General features: G+C 39.3%; 1 protein-coding gene across 9 annotated transcripts in view; it reads right to left on the reverse strand.

Annotated features, from left to right (window-relative positions):
• Nucleotides 1–18,968, reverse strand: part of SERGEF (secretion regulating guanine nucleotide exchange factor) — a 157,981-nt gene that overhangs the window by 123,355 nt on the left and 15,658 nt on the right. The window lies entirely within an intron of this gene.

The raw sequence follows: 18,968 nt of genomic DNA on the forward strand, positions 1-18,968 counted from the left end.
CTCCACATATTATACCAGATTCACCTTTCTTCAGCATGAATAACATCCATAAAGCAGTTCTTTTAACCTTCAGTCCACAACATTTTAAAAAAAAACAACAAACAAACAAAACCAAAAAAACCCACAACAAAAAATCCACATACATTAAAAAAAAAACCAAACACCCAAAACAAATCACAATTATACTATGTGATAGGTTTATCTTCTTAATAGTAAATAGATCTCTGCAGGTAAGACATGAAAAGCTGACCATTCTGGGCTTCCAATTAAAAAAAAGTTACATACACAGAGCATAAACAGTAGAAGCAGAAACCCACACTCCAGCCAAGAACAAAGCCCACAATGACCTTGAGTTACATACACACTTCAGCCAAGCTTCAAATTTCTCTCCAGAAATGAACTCAAGTCATAAGCCAAATGATGTGGATTTGAGGAAAACATAACCAGGTCAAGCAAGTCAGCTTCAACACACACACACTTCTCCCCTTGTCAGTCAGTACAGACACACCCCACAGAGAGACCGGGAGCAGGGGATAGCAGTCACACTGCCCAAAGGTGATAGTTGAGGGTTTTCTTAACACATGCCATAACACAAACCTTTAGAAACCTGAACACCTCCCTCTTCCTTTGGGTGCTGTTAAACTGTCCTGAAGGGGATGCAGGTGGGCCCTGCTAGTTTGTGGAGTTTAAGCTGAAAATGTATCTCATAAATAAACTGGAAACCACTAACTTTGTGTCTTTAAGCAGATGATATATATATGCATTTCCCTTAGAAATATGCTAGCAGTGTTATCTTTTGCTCCAATCTTTGCTACAGTTTTTCGCATGCATTCTCTCAGAGCACTGATAATCTTCCTCTGAAATAATTAAGTGACAAAATTAGTTGTCCTTTTCTCTCAAGGGCACAAGTATTTTCTTTCTTTAGAGCTTCCTAGCATTTCAGGGAAAAGTTGAAACCAGTCACATACTACTGTTGATACAAGTGAGGTCTTTCAATATGGTCGCTTCATTTTTTTTAGGTTAAAGCATTAGTTATTATTAGTAGTAGTTATTAGTTGTTATTATTATTATTATTAGTTAAAGCAAAGTTTCATGAAGAGAACTACCAGTATACTTTACAGAGATTAGGGAAACAGTTTGCAGTTTAAAAAGCATGCTTGTTCTGAAGGTAATATATTGACTTTGCAATTTGTATAGATCTCTGCTGAAAACATCTGCAGCTACAAAAATGTTGCAAGTCTCCTACATCAGTACATTACATAGCAAATTTAAACATCGACTAAGCTTCAGGCTTTTACATCAGACCAGGTTACTGTACCTATCCAGAACCCTATTAGTGGGCTGGAAAAGGACAGGCAAGCTGCTCTATTTTGAATCAACTACAGGGACTGAAGCTGAATTTTATGAAATTCAAAGCCAGAAAGAATTTCAGTAACATCTAGTTAGATCATTAACATACCACAGGCTCTCAAGCGCTACCCAGACATTGCTGTATTGATCCCAAGGACCATAGTTTAACTCTCAGAAACCAAAAGCATCATGTGTCACAGGCAAAGATTTCAGCAATCTGCAAGACCTCTGGAAAGGCAAGCAGTGTATTTGATAATACAGACCCAGATCCTCATATGCAGTCTATAGCACTAGCCTGTACCCAGAGGTTCCTCTCAAGTCTGACTTTTGGGGGAAAAAATTTCTTTCCCAACCAAATCTGGTACTCTGTCTGGACCTAGACACGAACAAGAAACAGCAGCCACTAATATCATAAAAATGATTCATTGCACCATCACATCAAGGTACTTGTTCCACCTTGTCTCAAGTCTCGTCTGCAGCTGGTGTCTGGATTTACATGAAGGCAGTCTAAAATCCCAACAGACACCTGACCAGTTACTCACCAAGAAAATAATTTTCCCACCCTGACAGTGACTAGCAGAAACCAGGGAACAGCTGACACAATCACCATCTTGAGGAGCAGCTAGAGCAAGTTCTGTGCAAAGCAAGCAATTCTCTTCCCCTCTGCAAGGGCCTGTGAAAGGTGGGAAAAAGTGCAGTGGTCTACAGCTTCCCAGACTGCAAGATCAGAGCAAAACACCGCAACCACCTACTCTGAAGAAATACTAAACTGCATACTTAATTTCCCCTTATGAATTAAGTCTAGCAAGTCCATCATCTGCCCCAAGCTGCTGCCTCCAGGTTTACCTGTTTTTACTTTTCAGAAACCATTCCTCTCTTCAACAGGGTTAATTTGTCTAACCACAGTTGCCATCAGCTGCTTATTGTGTCTTTATCAATGACTGGAAAAAGGCCCTCTCTCCACTATCTAGTATCTTCTCCACGTGCCAGGGTCTATACAAGTTTGGTCTTTTTTTCTGCTACACTGTGGATATTGGTCTCCTTAAGGTTCACTCTGCAATTCTGTTATTGGATCAATTTTTGAGGCCCTAGGTTGAAATTTCAACACTAACACCAAATTGAAACAGAAGTAATAGAACTGGAAACAGTATGATCCCAGTGGTTTTATTCAGCCTTACAAAGGCTTTGAAGTATGCTCATCTCTATTATTGGAAATTATTCCAGTAAATTCAGTGGAACTGAAGAATGCAAGCATATTTGAAGGACTAAAACCAGACAGCAATAACGCTTAGCTATAACAAAACATCTTCCATCCACAGATTTTATTTTCTTTCGCTGGACAAGGAAGCACAGAACTACTTACACATGCAAAACCAAACAGAGCCTTTAGGAGAACATAAACTGTTTCTGTTTACAGACAGAAATAATTGTAATTAACTTTTTCCTTTTTGCCACTATAAGGGAAATAAGTTTCAGGTGGTTATTGGTAAGCAAACATGGAGAACATATATTAAAAAAATTAAAGCCAGATAAATTAATTTTTTGCTTTTAGGAAGAACTTCCTGAAGATTAGGCAAGCACCAGTTCCTTCTCAGTGCTCATCAACTCTGTTCTCACTTCTAATCGTCAGACATTCACTCCCTGGAATTGCTCCTGTTTGGTGAGCATTCCCCTTCCCATGCTCAGTCATTCCTAATTTTCAGCTGAACACATCTGCCTACAGATCCTTTTAAAAAAAATTAAATCTGTCTTTTCTGTGAGAGAACCTAACAGAAGCTGATTTAGAAGTGTCTTCTCCATGAAATATGGATTATATTTCCAGCAAACAAACAACAAAAAAAAAAAAAAAAAATCAGTCTCAAGTGGAAATTTCAGGCTGAGGCAAACACCAGTGCATGGAAAATTCCAGCCAAAAACGTTAAAGTCTCATCAAAATCCTAAGCAAAAGAAAGCACTGAGTTATGACAGAAAGCGTTAAGCAATTGTAATGAGAAGTATCGCTACTGTGCTACTTATAATATAGACGGTATTTTAAAATGTTCTAAGAATATTTGAGAAAAAGACATTAGTCATACAGAGTAAGGAGGTTGCAGGACAAATTACTTAAGAATGAAGGGTGATATAACAAGGAATGTTGGTCTAATATTAGAATAGAACAGATTTTAATTATAAGTCAAGAAAACATACACAGTGATGAGTCAATTGGACAGAGTACATCAACCATGGAAGTGGCTGAGGCATCAGAAAATCAGATATTTCATACCAGACTTTATACAGTAAGAGGGCACAGAAAGCAGGAGTTATATCTACAACTTGTGTGAAAGAAGGAAGCATACAATGTTGGAAAGTTTTTCCAGTTCTTCTAAGATACTAACAATGCTTCCTAAAACCTTGATCTTGCCCTGTTCTGAGCATGGAGGCTCCAATTCCAAAAGGTACTTCAACCCCTCAACTGTGAGCATCCACATTGCCCCAGATGACTTCATTGCAACTGTTCCTTTTTTCAGTGGGCAAATGCTACATCAAATAAAGGCCAGAGGGTTCAATACCATTTGGAATTAAGGAGTAACAGACATAATTCATGGATCCTGTGTCATTCCAGTGTACAACTTGAATGAAACATACAGTACAGGAGTTCAGAGAGCTGGCTGGGGGGGGTGGCGGGGGGAGGACAGAGGTAGGTCAGAAGATTTTTTTTAAGAAAAACTTCCCAACGGGCCCTTAAAGAAATAGTACATACACCAGCACACTACATCATTTGAGACTCTACATACAGATGATCATACAGATCTAGTTCCCTCCTGCTCTTTGAACTGTAAACACAGCAGTCTGCATCAGTATACGTACAGCAGCAAATCATCTGAAACACATGCTCACGTCCCTCACAGAATACAGATGAGGGTACCTGCATTGTCAAGTGCTTGCAGCACTACACTGGCACTCCACTATCAGAAAGGCTCCTCTGCATTTTCTTCACATCATCCTTCTGTCCTTATGCTATCACAAAGCATAGACAGTTGAGAATGGCCTCAAAATTACAGGTTCACAACCTTCAGAGTATTGGAAATCCAGCGACATTGCATAAAGCACTTTTCCTGTCTGGCACCGTAGCTCTTACTGTGCTGCTTTGTGGTGCTGCTGAGGCTGTAGGGCATGTCATTTTTCCCTTTTAGCAGTTTCTTAATCAATCTGCTTAGCCGCATAAGTATTTGGAGACAATTAGCAATAAAAAAAGCCTTTTAGTTTCAGAACAGGTTCGTTTCTCAGTAAAACACAACAAATAGGAACATTAAATTTTACTTATTTTCACTAGATTCAGATTCATCTTTACATCAATTTTCCTATTTTAAGATAATACCATGATTGCACTAGTATTATCTCCTTGAAGTCTCTATTCGGTATCCAGGCAAGCTTTGAACTGTTCTTTCATAAATACTAGATGAAAGAGTCCATCTAGGCTATCTCAATTCATGGTTGCATTAACAATTACTTTCCAAATGAACTCTAGATATTCACACTGAACACTTAATCTCATTCAGACTTGAAATAGGAAGTTCTATATAAAATTCCTAATGCTTCCTTTCACATGAAAATTCACAGGAGCAGGTATTAAAACCTGACATTAGGAGGCTGCCTCTGCTATCTCCCTGCCCCACAATGGGCAAACCAACACCTCTCCCACAACTACAGATATCTGCTGTCCTTCAGGACAATCACTAATGTCTTTCAACCATTCTGAGAAACTTTCTTGTCTACTACATCTACAGTCTAACACCTGTACATGGTTTCAGTACAAAACAGGATTATCTGCTCTGACAAAGGTTTAAATGGCCCCTTCATTCTCTCACATGGGATTTCAGTGTACCAGAGCTGCCCACATCTCTTAACACATCTTCTTTCTATGATCTTCTTACAGACTTCTGCGTCTTTATGTAACAGGGCACGGTCCTGAATTTTTTTCCATATTTATTTATAATAGCTATTAAAAACATATCACTAACACACAAAACTATGCAGAGTATTGAGGTCATGCCTCTTCAGGAAAATTCAGACAAAACAGCAAAAGCATTTCAGGGATGTCAGCAATAGAAAATTAGAGATAATTTCAGTTGCCATTTCCAGCCTACTGCCGTCGCAGGTTGCAATACACATCTAGTTCAGAATAGCCCACAGATCATCTACTCAACATGCTGCCGTTCACAAGGGTTTCCAAGCACCCTGTAAATAGGCTTAAACCTGCAACGAAGGCACAAGTGCCACAGTAGGAGAACTGTAAAAGCATCACCAGTCTTCCCAAAATAGCTATGGATTTGTCAGTTAAAACTCCTTCGCTAATACTCCTCAAGTGGACCAAAAATTTCTGCCATTCTGAGCTACAACCAGTGTCCCCAAATCTGGTGACCAATTTAACGACAAGTATGCAGGCAAGACAAACCAACAAGTCACCTAAGGTATCTCACACCACTAGAATCAGTGGCTCATCTATGACCCATCAAACAACTGGCTTCTCACTGCAACACATTCCTACTGCTCAAAAAAAAAAAAAAAAAGGAGGAAATTTAAGAAAATCAACCTAGAAGACAATTATGCATCATGAAAGAAAATACAGCATATGGGAACATCATCCAGTCTCCTTTCAGAACCTCCTGGAGATATCAAACCATTAAACATCCAATTACTTGTATGATAATGTGATGTAATGGAAAATACCTGGCTGGGCAGGTAAACATACAAGATTCAAGAGAAGTCACTAGGACTGCGACAGCCTTTACGAATGTGACAGTCAGTGCCTTAGACTGCACAGACTAAAAGGTTCAAAGCGCAGACTGAGAACTTAGGCAACAGCTTACACCAAGACAGCTTGAGAAACTTTGGACCCAAATAGTTGTTTGCACCCCTAGGCCACCAGGCTTCATTGTGCTTGAACCACTTGCGACAGGGAAGGTAAACCAAGCCAAGGAATCGATCTGGCTGAAAAACAGCCTTGCGAAGTGGGAGCTTGGGAACAGCAAATACCACTAAAGGCAGTACTGTGTTAAGTCAATTTAATATTCTGTATGATAGGCTTAGAGGTAACTTGCAGTTTCACACGACACGCTAAGTTTATCATGCACTTTACCAACGTATCCATCTTTATCAGGACTGTTGACACCATTAAACATCTAAACAGCTTTGACTTTTGTTTGTTCAAACACAGGTATGCTTTTTCTTTCTTGCTTCCATAGTTACACCAAGTTGAGTCTCAAGATGGGCAATGTTCAATTAATGGGATTATTCACATACTTAAGAGCACGCTTCACTGCTTTGAAAGACTGGGCAAAAATAACTTTCGAGTACGGCAAATTCCAAGACTCTCCAGATACCTCGGAAGTCCTGCCTCTGGGCTTGGGTGTTAGACAGGATTAAGGCTGGTTTGCTTTTAGAGGCGAGACTGAAAACATGAAGTACCATACAAAGCTCTGCATAAAATGAAAGAAAATTTAAAATGTAAGAAGTTAAATGCTTGTAAAGTTGTGTTCATACTGCTGATATCAAAGAGATATATGATCTTAGCTCAAAAAAGAAAATGCAGGGGGGAGGTCATGAAGTCCATGTAATCATGAAACAAAGCTGGGGAAGGGGGGTGGGGGCAGGGGGAGATGTTAAAGCACCTATCACACTTTGCATTCATCCTGCAAGATGAGAAAATTCACTTCTCTTCTTTCCACTCATGATTAGAGAGTCATGACTGCCTCACCAGCTGTGCCTCTGGCTCATTTTAAATTCAAACTACGATACATATCTCACTTTTAGACTTTTAATAGCAATGCCTTAAAATGCAGATTGCTGGCTAAATTTAGTTACATGATTAAAAACAAATCTAACTCATCTCTACCCAGCAAACAGAAATGCTGCATTCAAGGTTCAATAGAGGACTTAACTCTTCATCTAAAAACAAAGTCCTAACAAAAAGAAGAAAAAAAAGAAGAAAATCAAAGCACAATTTAGCGATGCCTCAAAAAAAGCAGGATGCATAAAACATTAACCAGCTATGGAAAGCTGTCTGTAAATGCATCATAGTATACCATAAGGTTTTTGTTCTGTACTTCTGCAAATAAATTCTGCACTATGCTACTACAGCAGTATGAGTCATACACTTTCACTGACATTCTATATTTATATCTCCGTGCCCTTCTGCACTGTTATATGCTTTCTTCCATATAGGCCTCGCTAACCTGGAATTTCCTTTCTTCTGCAGTTCAGCATCTCTTCCTCTAACATTCCCCAGAAAACAGAATAGATAGTTCTTTCTAAGCACTTATTCAATTCTTTCTGAACACCATTTTGAAAAAGCAACACCCTTGAACTATTATAACACAAGGCATATGCTTTTATTTGCTCACCTCAAAAATTATTTTCTTGCATTTTATTTCCTTCCTCTTTGTCTGTAAACAGAATGCTAGAATGCTCAGGCATTTATCCCCTTTGAGACAAGGTCCAGGTCTTATTTCATTAGACTTAACACAGTACAGTGGTACAGAAAATCTTATTCAGAGATTTACAAATTACAATATATCCATGTTTTCTAGATCATTTTATGAAAAGCATTACCTATAGCTCCAATCTTGCAAACATTTGTGAATCTGCCTAATTTGGAGAATGCAAGTGATCCTGCTACTCTGAGTATCCCATTGCCATCTGAGCCTATCTGAGAAGGAACGGGCATCTGTCTACAAGAGATAAACAAAGTGAAGGCAATTAAGTTCCCAATGCTAATATTTGCCTTGTCAAAAGACTCAAGGGCATGCTGTGGAAAGACAGACACAGAAATACCATAAGAAATGCTCTGCAATGGCAGTCTGAAGAACTAGGCTTTTTTTGCTGTTGTCTTCAAGATACATTCCTAAGAACAAATATTCAAAGACCATTTGCACAGAGATTTCACTAGATAACAAGCCACAGACATGCATGATTCTGAAGAGTGTCACAATACCTACAAAGATATAGGAAGCATTATAAAACTAGACGTTAGATGACCAATCCTGGGACTTGCTAAGTGCCTTTAACTTCCTCAGCAGCTCCAGAAGCAGCTGAGTTCTACATCCAACGGAGTTCAACCCTAACTGTACGCTGTTCTTAAGAAATAAAGTACAAAGAACAGAACAGTATCACAAAACCAACGATGGCACCTCCAGAGCCTCCCAGGAGATCACCCTGCCTGTTCAGAGTCAGAACTATTAGAACAACAACTACAATTGACTAAGAGTGGGCTGTTCACCTCAAATAACGAGCAACTGTAACTGCAGCATTCACACTGACAGGAGGAACATAACAGTCTAAAAGAGGACAGGAAGGAAAATTCATGCCCTTTGAAGTCAAGAGATGAATACAGGGATGTAATCCCTCTGGAATATCCCCATTTTTCCCTACCCTCAAGAAAGACTGAGTTTAAGAGTACGGAGGGGAGGGGGGGGAAAAAAACAAACCACCAAACAACACAAAAACCCACAACATTCTACCTCAAACCATCATAGAATAGTTTAGGTTGGAAGGGACTTTTAAAGGTCATCTAGACCAACCCCCCCTGCCATGGGCAGGGACATCTTCTACTAGACCAGGTTGCTCAAAGCCCCATCGCACCGGACCTTGAATGTTTCCAAGGATGGAAGCATCTACCTATGCATGGGCAAGATGCTTAACATCAAGGACACTGCAGAGAGAAAGGGGACAAAGGGGTAAATAGCTGCATAATGGTGAAAGTATCTAAATGCCATTTATGCTCAAAAAATATTCCATCATCTACAAGAGTGTGCTATCCAGCTAGCACAGTTCCCTTTGACCCCTGCCTTTTTGTTCCAGTTCAGACCTCTAACTCATTAGAACTCAAATATTACGAGACAGACCGTGAGATGTTTTCAGCATTTCAAAGCTACGGGACACAGAGCACGAGGCAGAAGTTTAGATCTGGAAGTCTAAAAATTTAGAAACATTTTAGAAATGTTACTACCTATGTAAATACAATGAATGCAATGCAAGTTCCTCCTGTGAAGAACTCTGAAATTCCCTGTGAAGAGGGAAGTATACTAGTGAGATTGACTTCTGATGTTTACCAAATAAAGCAACAGCTGTCAACAACCACCTCTGTATAGCCACAGCATCTGTATTTGCTTGCAGTGTCAGCATACCTATGTTTAAGGATTGTCTGAGTATATGTCTAAGTATACACCTATGTCTAAGTATGTACATGAACAGGGTTGTAATGGAAGTATTGATGTGCTATACCGCCTGTTAATAGCGGGGGTTAGGTTTGAAAGTGTGAGGGGAGAAATAAGGAGGAAGCTTTTCTCCTTAGGACTAAAAAGGGAACAACAGTGAAGATAAGAACTGGCTCTTCATGGACACCTCTTCCTTAACGTTAAAAGAGATGTTGATCAAAAGAAGCAGTACCCTCCCATTCATGCTTCACAGAATACGATAGGACATCCTGTAAAGGTACCATGAGTTTTCTCCTGTTCTAAAGCAGGTGGCCAGGTGGGGGAAGAGTCATTGCTTTGCTCTGAAGTGAAAGATTAATAAATTAAAAAAATCGGAGACTCAGAACACAATTTTACATGTCAAGTTTGTTTCTACAGAGAACCAGCTCACTGTAGAGACTTGAATCCCAAGGGCATGGGGCGACCTGATTTTGACAAACACCGCTCCAACACAGCTCTGGTGGATTAGAGAAACTTTAAATAGCTACCCTGGATTTTTAAAACAGACACATCAGCAGTTTGTTACATTTCAACTATCAGCTTCTGCCCGCGTGCATGCCCACAGTGTTTTGGGTTTATTTGGTGTGGGTTTTTTTAATCTCTAGCAAAGTGAGCAAGCAAGAAGAGACAAGCACAAAAGTATTTAACACCCTCCTTTGTACTGTGTGACTTGTCAGGATGATTCTTCAAATGAGATGAACCTTTAGTAATCCAGAGGGTCACCCTTATATTGTCCCCATAGCCTGACCTTCGCTCTTCTGGCGGTTTTATTGTCCATTTTCTTTTAAATGAACTGCTTTAGCTCTAGTCGGCTGTGTCACTAGCAGGCAGAAGCCTGAAAGAAAACACTTGTGTACAGGCAAATTCCTACAAAACAACCATCAGCTGTTATAAGGTCCAAAACTCAAGATGAGAAATTCCAAACTGATTTTCAGTTTGCTTCCTATTTTGGGTCAAAACGACAAGTAGGAAGACATACTCCTAAAGGAGTTTCTGTATATATATTTTTGTGCAGCTTTGTAAAAGAATTTTTTTAGAAATTCTACAGAAATAAGATTTCTTATATTTCTTATATTAAACCTAAAGTGCATCCTATGGGAGATTGAAACGTGCAGATGAAGAGGAATTGAGTTTATCTATCTCAGCTGTTTGGGATCCACACAGAATATATGTACCTACACTGACAGACAGTCTTTGCACAAAAGTTTAAATGGGAACTACAAAAAAATGGAGGGAGTTGCTCCTGAGTTTCAATTACCATGCCACAAACTGGGCTTGAAATAGCTCCTTCTCCTCCTATACAAAAGAGGACTTAAACAACACAAGTCTGCAAAAAAGCTTGCAAACTCCCCTTCAAAATTTTCTTTGGTGTAGGAGTCATTTGTTTGCTCTTCAGTGCTATCGAGACTGAGCCTCACTTACCAACAAGAGCTTGCTGCACAGCCACTGGGGGCCAGCTCTGGCTCACGCCTCTCTGAGCAGGTACATCCAGTTCCTACTGACGGTTGTTCCTGCCCACAGGACCTCCTCAAGTTTGTTGGTTTGGCTCTCTTTAGCTTTTGGTTGCAAGTTTCTCAAGGTTAGCAGGTTAATCTTGATAGGTGGTGTTAATGCCCCCTCAGTCTGTGCTTCCATGCGTATAATTATTAAAAAAATGAGTATCCAAAATATACTGTCAAAATGAAAATGATCTGGACATCAACACCAACCTAATTCAAAGTTAAACAAAACCAATGTATATTCCTACTATATAGCAGGAATTAATCATAAGGTTTGGATTTCAACAATATTTATAAGCAAAACAATATTTTTATGGGCTATATTAAAAAAAATCATTAATCTTTTATTTAAGGAAATCAAGCCAGAGCAGCACAGAAAAAAAAAATAGAAAGAAAAATGATTTTGCTTAAGGAATACAACAAATATTAAAGGATATCGGTTGCTAACCACACTTGTGTATGTACTAGACTGAAGTACTAAAACATAGACTCAGTCATGTTCTTTTCAGAGCACTCAAAAATCAAACTAAGTCAGCTGAATGCTTACGAATACACAAAAATTAAACCCCCATGTACTAGAAAATACCCCACTGCACGTACTCTGTTAAAACAGAGATACAACTTCATGTTACAACAGCACAGAGTTATTCCTAGCACTCAAACATGGACAATGTAACAAGTACACATGGACAACTGAAATTATTCATCACAGACTTTGTTAGATTGTTTTATGGCTCCTCACAACCAGAATAATTTAAAGAATAAAAGCCACCAGTCTAGCTACCAAATAAAACAAGGGGATACGCTCTCCTGGCAGATCTCACTATAGTTCCCAAATATAAAAGAAGGGGAAAAAGACCTTCTGTAAGACTTACAAATCTGGTAGTCAAAATTCAGAGCTGTTGATATATCTCCTGTATCCTACAGTATCATACCTCAAATTCACTAGCCAGACAGGCTTTGGGGACAGTGGGGGAGGGGTCCTGTTTAGTTTTTGGTTTTTAAGAAAAAAGTCCCAAAAGGTACTGCTTTTTCAGAAGCACTCAGCTGCCACTAATCTCTTAAAAAGATTATCTATGTTCAAATAGTAAGATTCATTAAGGAACATTAGGCCTGAATAATTAATTACTAAACAGGAAATGTCATCTAAAGGTTATGAAAACAAATATTTAACAGTCTTAAAATGCTACTAAGGTTAAATGAGATCTCTAGATCAATGCACGTACATGCACAGATCGTGTACACATAGGTCGCTTCTTTCAAAAGTTGAGCTTAGTAAATGCTTAGCTTTAAATTTAGTTATTTGAAAATGCAATGGCCATTTCTCTTGCACACGCTTACAAAGATAAACAAAACCAAGAAAGCAGAATAAATATGCGTTGTGTTTGGCAATCAGTTGCCATACAGATTAGTTCAACCATGATGTAATGATTGGTTTCAGCTTCCAGCTTCTTATTCTACGCAAAGTGAGCACAAAGCAATTCTACCTTACTAAGTATTCAAACTGTTTGTCTGAGACCATGTTACACCCGCTTTGCATAAATGCAAAATTTCTGAAGTACAAATTCTCACCATTTGCCTGTTTCACATCAATTCTTTATGCTACTAACGGCTTTGAGCTGCCAAAATTTCAATCAATCCCATCATCATTCCACTACACACAACTATGTCATGTGATGTGATAACATTTAACACTCCAAATTAAATGGTCACTTTTTTTGTCTGTCAACCCCCCCCAGATTTCCCAGCTAGAAAGGGGTGTAGGGAGGAACACCCTAACCCAGCCTTCCAGTCTTGTTGCTGAAAAACAGAGCCTGATAAAGAAGCATCACTGTGGATGGCTGCTGGGACCCACAACACATGGGAGTCTAGGAGTTGAATTAAAAGCCATGAGGCAGAAAGGAAGTGACTCAAGTTATATAGTCTCTGGCCCAGTCTGTCAGAACAGCAACGAACAACAGTGGTCTTGCCAGTTACTGAGTCCACATTTGGATCTTTCTCTAGTATTAGCTATGAATGTGGAACTTGGAGGCACTTTATGACAGAAGTTAACAGAGCAATGAGTTTTCTCTTGCCTTTACCTCTGCTTCTTTTCAGCTTCAAATAGGTGAATTGTCAGAGATGTTGGTACAATGTGAATTAAACTATTTCAGTTTGATTCAGGAGAAATGGTTTGACACAAAAACCAGAAATAATTTTAAAAAAGAGCAAGTGGCTCAGACAGTGCCAACAGTTCCAGCTACAACTACACAGAAGAACCAGAAAGACAAGGACACTTATGATCAAATTCTTCCTCTTCAAAGGAAATTTGTATCAGCTTTGTACCCTGATTACACAATAGTTGTGAAAGGGAAGGTGTTTCCAAGAGAATTATCATAATCGGAATCGCAACAGTTTAATTTGCTTTAAGGGAAAAAGAATAAGACAAAGTAAAAACCCCAAGAAATAGCGCATAGCCAACAAGCTGTGCTTCTCAGCCCCCAAAACTACAATTCTTCTTGCAAATTGGCTCCAGTGGTATAGGATATTGAAAACAGAACAAACACCATATTTTCAGGTTTCCTGCATACAAGCACCATAAGAAGGTATTATTTCATAGCATGAAAGGAAGCTACCACTGCCCAGAACCCAGGTGGAAGCCTTTCGGCAGAAGCAGAACCCAGATACGGCCCACACATCATAACCAGGAATAGATTTTTTTTGTTTTCCAATAGGAATGGTACAGAATACAAGGCAACCAAAGCCACTGTCACGTAACTAATTACCTTTGCGCGATCAGCCAAGCCTATCTTCAAATGGCTAGGGATCAGGGGGTTCACTTTTAGCTTCTGCATTGTTTCATAAATTCAACTCGATCTACAGCTCTCAGCCTGTTTTTCTTGATATCCTTCACTGCTTCATACCATCCGTCTGTTCTCAGTGAGGTCCCATTAGAACTTTCTTCCCTATAATCTTCCACATACTTGCTAATGTATCTGACCTTGTTTATTGCATTTGCTAAATATATGGCTAGCCATAAACTGCAGCAACCCAACCACAGAAACCAAAGAAAACAAACAAAAAGGTCAGGGGTGGGGGGGAAGAGAGTAATGAATCCCTTGTCTCACGTCTAATGACTCGAACAAAATCTATACCACATCCGCATTTTATAAGTTCATTTTTCTGAAAGCTTTTTAAAGATCAAAGTTCCTTCAAGTTAGGACAGGCACATTACTTGGGTCCACAATAATCACTACTTCCAACAGCAAAAGAGAGGATACAGCACCAAAAAAAGGACAGAAATTCAATATAACATAGTCCCTCTTCCCACACATGTGGTCTACATTAGAAAAGCCCCAGAATGTAATGCTGAATGATGACTGAGTCATTCTCCAAACTCCTCCAATCATGGAGTACTTATTAAAACACACCTGTACAGGACTAAGCAAGCATGAAAAGAAATCATGGCCAGGAAAACCTGACTAGACTAGCCTTACGCACTGCATCTTCCCCTTCTACTTTTGGGAGAGGCATTCTATAGGCTGCCACACACATAAGATAAGCAGAAAAGATCTACAAAATCATAGAATGGAGGGGACCTTAAAGATCATCCAGTTCCAACCCCCTGCCATGGGCAGAGACACCTCCCACTAGACCAGGTTGCTCAAAGTCACATGCAGCCTGGCCTTGAGCACTTCCATGGATGGGGCATCCACAACTTCTCTGGGCAACGTGTTCCCAGGTTGCCCAGAGGGTACCTCACCACCCTCACAGTAAAGAATTTCTTCCTAATATCTAATCTAAATCTCCCCTCATTCAGTTTAAAACCGTTACCCCTTGTCCTATCACTATGTTCCCTGGTAAAGAGTCCCTCCCCATCTTTCCTGTAGGCCCCCTTTAGGTACTGGAAGGCTGCTATAAGATCTCCCCAGAACCCTCTCTTCTCCAGGCTGAAGGCTGGAGAATTTGTCATAGTTGTTTCCTCCTTATAACTCTTTCTAAAAACACTCAGCATTTATCGTGGGCTAAATTTGACAAAAATCCATTTAAATCCTACTTTCCACAGACCATCTGAATCTCCGTTTGCCAATGTACTCACAGTATAGTTTACAAAGGGAATTTCAAATAAATATTGTGATAAGTTTCTTTGCCCTTAGTGCCAATCACTGATATTTCTATTTTACAATAGCTTCAATCAAAATTAGTGATAGTTTAGCATCTTCCTGACACCTCTCTCTCCACATACAGAAGACGTAACATGGCATGTCATGCACAACTATTTACTGCACCAACTGAAAGTTACTAAGAACAAGGAGGGGCAAAAGCAGGACAGTGACCAAAGAAATAACACCAATTACTCAAGAGACGTAGAAGAGTCATGTAGAAGTAAACCCCAGCAGGGAGCAGCAGAAATAGGAGTGTAGAATCACAAAGCCATATGTAAGCACATACACTCTAACTTTGTAAGTTTAGGAACCAAGGAACAATGCCAGCTCATGAAGACAAAGAAAATGCCAATCCCTTCTAGCTATTTATAGCTATCTAGAACTCAAATTCATACAATTTTGAAAACAAAATCCAGGATGCTTTAATGTTCAGTGAACTAAAAATTCATTAACTTGGTAACAAAACCTGTAAAGCAAGAAAAAACAAGAGACTGTATAAGCCAGAGCCAGCCCAGAGGTTTTGTTTATTCAGTTCTTGTTAAAGGGAGAACAATATATATAAGAAACGTGTTTGTGTTGTAAGACAGAACTAAACAAGAGGGGCTAACACATGGAGTAGGATGTAATAGGAGGCTCCCACTGTGCTGGTGAGCCATAGCTGCTGGAGACAAAATCTGCTGTGCCTCAAGAGAGCACACACAGAAGATCCACCATTTACTGAGATCTATCTTCTGGCAGAAAATCTTCCCTGACACTTATTGGCAATTTGGCAGTTAAAAGAACAATCTTCTACAGTGGCCCTGGCAAGACTTCACCCTCCCATTCTCCCCAAAGAGAAGTTGTTTAGGATTTGGTTGCTTAAGTCTCATTAGCAGAAACCTTCCATAAATAAACTGACTGTAAATTTCAGTTTCTTGCTGCTTGAGTAAAGAATTCCTATCAAAACCCTGGGAACAGACACCAACATGATAAACTTCATAAGTCACTGAGGAATAGGGCTCTTCTGGTCACTAGCTCAGGTTTTCTGCATTTCCTTGGTTTTTATTCTCCTCTGTATTCTACTACAGTTTATTCTTGATTTAGTCTACCAGAATGACCATCTCCCTGATCCCATGAACAAAATAAGGTACAAAACAAGTGAAGCAAGGAGATCTACTCATGTGAAAACACACCCAACTTCAACGTCCATGGTACAAAGATATTACTAACATTTTCTCCAGGCCCAAATACCTGCTCAACCTCAGTCTCAACTGCCAAAGTAAAGCACAGCATATTCTACAAGGTCCCTCAATTAAAATGAAGATGTTTAATCCATGCAGCCCAAATAGCACAAGATCGCAGAGGAGACAATGGATTTAACTGTACCTTGCTGAAGGCAAGAAGGTTAAACTTTGCTAAATATTGAGGAAAGGAGGGTGCTGTACCCCAACTTCAGAACTGCACATTTCCAAAATTAATCTTTACAAGAATTTTCCCTTCTGCTGAAGGTTCCTTCCTGAGGACTGGCTGAATCTGTATACAACTGGCCTCACAAAACTCTCAAAGTTGGGGCCACAGACATACAGATCAGGCCATGCTTGAACAAAAAGTATGAAATGCGATGCCAGGAATAGGAAAACTGTGCTTCCATAAGTTACTAATGCTTTTCATTCTTGGCCATTTTTCGTAGGCACCTATAAAAGACTGATGCCATGGAATTTTCTCAACTCACAGTGGGGGAAAATCAAGGTTTGTTCCCATCAGCAAAGAGTAAAAAGGATTCAAAACAATTGTTCCTGTAGGCAAAGCGGACTGATGACCAAATTGCAACAACAGAAACCAATCTCATTGGAACAGAATTCTGGATTACCAAAAGAAAGTTTAAGACCATGTGAGGAATATGAATATCTGCCTTCAAAGCCCTCAAAAGGACAGAATTAACCTATAGAGGAGCTCTTTCTAGTGAGGACATTCCCTCCTTAAACAGGAAGAAAAAGCTATCACAGGGCTGCCCAAACTGTAGTGTTTGAGAACAAATAAAAATGAGTGTGCACCAGTTCATTACCTTTACTGTGTCTTCCTCAAAAGTTTTTGCATTAACAGATGACTCATGACTGGAAAGTAACTTTCTCATAAAAGAAAAGCTTCCTTTCATATAAATTACTTTAAAAAAAAAATCAACTCTCCACGTTGATGTATTCATAGAAAATAAATAGCAAATTGCCATAAATTTCTAGAACACTTTATAATTATACACAAGTATTTTGCAGAGCTTAAATATTTACTTACCTATGCATCTGCATGGAAAAAATATAAATCAACTCAGAATGTGAACTCAACACATATAAGATTAAGCTATGTTAAACACCTTGAACTGACTTAAACACTGATTCTATACCTGTAAAATCTAACACATATCCATACAATGTCAAGTGAATGCTCATTTTTTCTTTACAGATGTGCTCTCCTAAACATCTTTCAATTTTCAGAGTATCCACAGGGTGCAAACTTGCCACAAATTTCACCCCCAAACTTGGAAAGGCTAGTGTATTCCCTGTCCCCCAGCAGCCTGCCAGACCGGAACAGAGTTCCTGAGTAACATACCACACAGTTTCCATCACCCCCCACTTCAGTGGCTTGCACAAACTCGGCTAAAAATCATTATCATGGAAGTTGAAATAGCAATGAGGGATGGATGTGCGATGGAACAAAGAACCAACTTTGAAGACAATACAGAAAATAAGGCAATTTCCATACGATTCTAGAATCTTTAATCCTGCTATTGCACACTAGATTTCCCACATATTAATTTCTGCAGAGCTTTAATTTCTGAATTTTTGTCCTCAAGCTTGTACATTTCTTTCTCTCCCCCTTCCATGCTCTACCCTTTATAATCAAATGCAGGACCCCCAAGATAGGCCCTGAAGTTTTAACATCTGCCAGCCAAAACCAGATGCATCTAAAGTCTTCTTTTTTAACGTAACCAAAAGTTCCAGTATTGGTCAGATTGCGAGATGTATATGTTGTAAACCAACCATATCATCAGCGTAAACTCAGAAAGCAAAGACAACTGAAATCACATGTAATGTATGCACTAAGAATTTATTTCATGATCTACTTATTCTCTCTTAAGCTTCACCATTTTCAGGGTCCAAAGTTATATTCTACTCATTATAACTTGAGTGATTTTGATACTTAATAGACCTTCCCACTTAGATCCTGTACGTGCTCCTAAAAAAGCCCTAGAACAAATACATGAAGTGCCACAAGGGCTTAATGCTGGCAATATTTTCCTGTTAGATTCCATTCAAGGTCTCAGCTCAGCCTTCACTTTGTCTCTCTTGTTCACTTTGCCATTTTTCTGCAAGCAAACTATCAACAGCAGAGGCAAATCTTCCACTCTCTCAAAGTATCCCAGCAGACCTGCCAGATCTGCTTAGACCCAAGCCAAAAGAACACCGGCCTACCCATCCCAGTGTAAGTGCAAACCAGGTGACTATAGTGGTGGACCTGCAACCCAGCATATTTTACAAAAAAAAGGAAAAAAAACCTACCATCAGGTGAATGATTTCTAGAGGTTACATTTCTGTCAAGCAAAAATTACTGGGCTTAACACTGGGGCATACATGTGGAATTCAACAGCATGCTTTGGAACAAGCTCGTATGATCTCCCCTGTGGCAGTCATTTCTGCTTTAAAATCTATGCATCTTCAACTGACATTCTTTGTTGCTTTCTGTTATAGTGCACAACAATGACAGTA

This window comes from Rissa tridactyla, chromosome 4, assembly GCF_028500815.1.
Source record: "Rissa tridactyla isolate bRisTri1 chromosome 4, bRisTri1.patW.cur.20221130, whole genome shotgun sequence".
Lineage (NCBI taxonomy): Eukaryota > Metazoa > Chordata > Aves > Charadriiformes > Laridae > Rissa > Rissa tridactyla.